The 5317-nt window shown below is 33.6% G+C and overlaps 1 long non-coding RNA gene across 2 annotated transcripts; it reads right to left on the minus strand.

The window, feature by feature from the left end:
- Window positions 1–299: 299 nt before the first annotated feature.
- On the minus strand, window positions 300–4687 carry LOC112097663. Of its 2 annotated transcripts, none has more exons than XR_002905163.1 (4): window positions 4462–4687; window positions 3781–3870; window positions 1747–1971; window positions 300–547 (listed from the first exon to the last, which is right to left on the minus strand). It is a non-coding gene; the product is annotated as an uncharacterized LOC112097663 (long non-coding RNA). The 2 variants fall into 2 exon arrangements; XR_002905158.1 differs by having other exon boundaries at window positions 692–1971.
- Window positions 4688–5317: the final 630 nt, after the last annotated feature.

The raw sequence follows: 5317 nt of genomic DNA on the forward strand, positions 1-5317 counted from the left end.
ATACCTTGGTACTGAACTACATGAGTTCTTTTGTGTTCTTCTTCTTGCTTTATTCTTTGTTCTTGGTTAATCTTGCTTGTGTTGTTGGGTTCTATTCCTTTGTTCTTGATTGTACTTAGTCACTTCAGATTGGTTAACTGGTTTGAGTCATTTGTGATTCACCATTTTCGTCAACAAGAAGCTTCTTCCGTATCATGTATTTTCCCGTGACTCACTTCCTCCCACATTCACATCTACATCACATGACAAAATACTAGGAGTCGTAGAGTACAAGGCATGACAACAATTATAAACCGCTACCAATTAATCTTTGATGCTTGCTACCATTGCTTAAACTTTGTTGGTATCATACAAAGATTCAAAACAAAATGAGACATACTCCAACTTATATCGAGGATCAAGGACAACTGCAATAATCAATAATTTGTTCATGTTTTCCACCGAACCCCAATATTTATCAGACTGTCTTCATTTTCTTTGCCATTACACTCAACATAGAATCTGAATCTTGACACTTCGCAATCAATAGAGATTGCATAGTACTCACCTAAAAGAATACAAACAAAAGAAACAAAAATTGCCTTAATAATAATAAATATCATGCTAATCAAGAAATCAAACAATTTAACAAAAGAGTTTAAAATTTCAAAAATAATATAATAACAATTAATAACAAACAAGTTATATTTACCCGATGAAAATATAAATTGGAAGTTACAGTTAAAGAAACACAACTTCACGGTCGCATTTTTAAAAATCTCTAAAAATTGAACAAAAACAGCTGCATTGTCCCAATCTTCAGGTTTAGGTGGCCTTGTGTTCCCACTTCCATCCACATCCTCTTTGAAATAGTTACGATAATGTTCATCCTCTTCTTCCAACCGTTCAAATGCCTTCCGAAACTTAAATGCAGTACTCAACATCAAGTAGAATTCCATCAGGTAACAACATCTAACACCACAGACCCTTTACTTTTAATCTTCTCATGTTCGACACTTTTTAAATCTATTCTCCATTGCTGGAGATGATCTTACATGCCTCACTGCATTACGGATGCTAGTAACTGAACCTTTTAATTCTGTCAATCCTTCACCAACAATCAAGTTTATAATATCTACACAACATCGCAAATGTAGAAATTTACCGCCTAACAATGTTCCATCTAGTTGCCAACTTTTTAACTTTCTCTTTACATACTTGACAGCCAAATCATTAGCAAAAGCATTATCTACAGTAATTGTAAGTATTCTATCTATACCCCAATCATGCAAAACAGTCTCTATCTCTTTCCCAATTAAGTCCCCTTTATGGCTTGTTATTTGACTGAAACTTAAGATTTTCCTCTGCAATTGCCAATTAGAATCAACAAAATGAACTGTTACAACCATGTAATTAATATTTTGAAGAGAACTCCACATGTCAGTGGTAAGACACCCTCATCTTACTAGCAATGAAGATATTTTTCAGTGCTATCTTCTCATCTAAATACAACTAATAAACATCTCGAACAAGTGTTCTTCGAAAAGGGAGCTCAAACTGCGGACGAGCAACATGACAAAAATAACAAAATCCTTTACCCTCAACAAAACTAAATGGTAACTCATCAAGCACAACCATTTTAGCACAAGCTTTCCTACATTCTTCTTTATCAAAAGAAACAATTGTAGTACTAGAAGCACTAGTGTGAGGAGGTTTACTACTTTGCTCTGATTCATCTACTTTAGTTGCTAAGTAATTTTCACAAACCTTAAGATGATTGTTCATATTAGTAGTCCCATTTTTCACAGGATGACAAGCATAGGTTTTACCACAATAATTACATGCAGCCCTTGGTTCTCCGTTGCATGTAGTAAAATGATCCCATGCGTCCGATACTTTCTTTCTTGACCTTTTTTTCTCTCAATTGAACTGAACTTTACTTTGTACTTTGCTCTGCCACGATATCATATTCTGGATCCATTTTACCTAAACCTGTTGTAAGAAATAATTAACAAGTATTAATTAGATGGGTTAAAAAAAAAAATTCTACCAAAACAGACAAGGATTAATTCAATTCATAGAACAATATTCATTTCATTAATGGCATTATTTGAAGTGAAAAATGGGCTGTTATAAAGCAAGACAACTTTCAGTTTAAGACTTATTATATGCCTTGTATATTTATAATAGTTAAAAGAGTCAAAGCAAGAAGGAACATTAAGGCTCCGTTTGGTACAGCTTATTAAATAGAGCTTATAACAGTAGAGTTTATAGCAGTAGAGCTTATACCAATAGAGCTTTTGGACAAAAAGTCATTGGGTGTTTGGTTGTCAATAAAAAAAGTACTTTTGAACCATTAAATTGAATGATATTTTTTATATTATATATTTTTAGGAAAGCTCTATAGCCTCTACTCCCAAAAGCTCAAATTTTGGGCTTTTGCTAGTAGAGGTAAATTAGCTTATTTAAGCTAAAAAAACTCTACTAAAAAAATAACCAAACACCATAAAAAATTTTTAAAAGTGCTTATACGATTAAATAAGCACTTATGGCTCTTAAATAAGCCATACCAAACAGGCACTAAATAATCAAAAGTGACAAGACATAGTTAATAATTACAAGTAGCATCTATGAATGTAGTCATGTAGACTTTTCTGCATTCAAAATGCACAGAGTGAGTTGTCTTTTCCAGGCCTCTAAATTCCTCATATATAAAGTTCCTTCTCTAGAGACATCCCATTAAAATTTTTGGAAAATTACATTATTTCTAACAACACCCACTTTGCTTTAAAAAAATTAACACCTGCATTCTTATTTGTCAACAAAATCTCATGAGCTTAATTTGAAGCTTTCACGCTGTAAATGGTAATTATTTTCGGATAAAGCTATTAGTTTCTAAAAGTTCTCAAAATAATGATTAACTAGAAAAGACAAGGGACTCAAAATCAATTAATATATTATTAAAAATCACATCGAAGCTTCAAAAGACAATAAAAAATATGAACACTACAAATTCTTTTCTCTAAAAAAAAAATGGATCATTGACCTCTTGAGTTTTCTAAATTTTGGGAACCTGCCACATTAATATCCTAATGCTAGAAATGGCCATGGTGAAGCCAGGGACTGTCGGAAATGGAGTGATTAGAGGATGCCGTGCCACTAGCTTGACTGAAGTGTCAAATGGAAAATATATGTTGAATCTGGCATGTCTAAAGGCTTGTGTGGAGGGCCTGGAGTTGCAGGAGAAGTCTATCATTGGGTCAAGTCTTTAATGTTAATGGGCTGGCTGATACCTTTTCCATTTGCATGACCTTAGGCCCTTGGTGGAGAAGGAGTAAAGGATACTGCATGTCAAAAGCATGTCAAAGGGTTCGCCACGCCAACAATTTAAGATTGATGCAGCAAGCAGGTATTTTTTTTTGGTATGCTTAGCTGGCAATTCAAGGTGGTTAAAAGAAAAAAAGAAAAAAAGAAAAAAAATAAAGTTGATGCATATGCATACACTCAATACTCCAGACAAGACTCAATCTATTTTGTGCATTGTGATTGATTTAAGCAGGCAAACGATTGCTTTAGGAGTTTGAGTACAGTTTCACTTCGCATTCATACCAGTAAGATTTAGGCATAAATAATCAAAATGTAAGATTTAGCATATTAATTAATTGACAGAGATTGTAACAGCATAAATAATCAAAGCAGCTATCTAAGTAGTCATAACAGCAAGAACAACTAAACTAGAGGAAACATATATAGTGTAAATCAGAGAGTAATAATGGCAATAAATCAAAGTTGAAAACTTACACAAACTTCACTCTCAGCAGGCTTCAAAGTCACTGTTCTTCGTAGCCCCACCAAATAGTATCACAGTTGCTACTGCAAATTCCTTTCCAACTACAGAAAAACCATTAATAAAGTCCATTAGAATGAGCTTAAAAGTTAATCACGCCAAAAAAAAAAAAAAAAACATAGCTGCAAACAAAAGAGTCATACAAAGCCAAATCAAGTCTTTTTCAGGCATTTTCTCAAACTTATGCTAAGCGAACTCGAGCCCAGCTTTGAACTGCGCAAAACCATTAAGCATCAAACAAAACATACCCACCACTCATGGAATTATAGGCATAGAATCAAACGACTCACGAGCTGACTCAATGTTACCACTCTTTAACATACCCATCAATCATGATATTATAGGAAACCGAGTCTCTCATTCCTATTTTATCAAAAATAAATCTGACCCAAATGTCACTTTCCTCAACAACTCATGAATTTGCAATCTTTCCAAAATCAAACCCAACAGAGAACATGCTTTCAAAACTAACGATGCTGAGAATTTGTCAACAGAAACCCCATTATCAAGCATTAAACAAAATATAACCAGAGCTTATTTTGGGTCGAGCCCATAAGAATAAACAGAGAGAAACTAACCAGAAATAAACAAAAACAAAACTAGAAAGTGCGGCAAAGATAGAGAGAGAAACTGACCTTAGATGGCAAGCTCGACTGCGGCTGACGGACGGCGACGGCTGGCTCTGTGAGACCCGACGGCTGACTATGTCAGACGCGACGGCGACGAGGGTTGTGAAATTTGGATAAGAAAGAGGAGATTTGTGAGTTATGTTTTACTCGATGGTGATGGTTTGGTTGTTAGCTTATCTCGGTCCGGTTTCGGTTTTCATCGATCCCAACCGAAATCAAACCGTCTAATTGAGGTTATTAGACAACCGAATAAATTATCAAACCGAATAGAACCGGTTCGGTTCGATTCTTTAATTTTCTGCCCACCCCTAACTTTGACAACTGGTAGGCGCACAGATGGAAATGTATTACAATTTTGTACGTTACCACACTTGTCCAACTCAAGTGTGGCGGCGACGAGCTTGCAAGTTGCAAAAATGGTTAATTGATAATGAGTTGTGATACTTGAATACCTCTATTTATTCCAATAATCCTATTTTTAAAATTAACTACGTTTATTTTTAAAAATTAATCTCATTAAAAGTTTAAAAGAAATATATATTTTTAGACCTTTTATTTTTTTCTCTTATCTGCACTCTGTTTCTCTTTTAGGAATCACCAACAAATAAAAGAATTCTTTTGTTTTGATTTTTTTTTTTGGTGATTTGATAGATATGGAAGGTGTTTTGTTGTTTAATTTGCTGATTTTTTATTAGTATTAAAAATTATTTAATTATCAAGCGATAATAATGTTATTTTACACTTATGTTATAATTTATATTCGTGTTTATTAGGGATTATTAATTATGTTTTAAATAAATCTAATTTTGTGTGTTTATTAGGTAAAATATTAATTTCACGTAATTCGAGGCTCCAAACAAAT

The sequence above is a fragment of the Citrus clementina genome, unplaced genomic scaffold, assembly GCF_000493195.1.
Source record: "Citrus clementina cultivar Clemenules unplaced genomic scaffold, Citrus_clementina_v1.0 scaffold_9, whole genome shotgun sequence".
Taxonomy (NCBI): domain Eukaryota; kingdom Viridiplantae; phylum Streptophyta; class Magnoliopsida; order Sapindales; family Rutaceae; genus Citrus; species Citrus x clementina.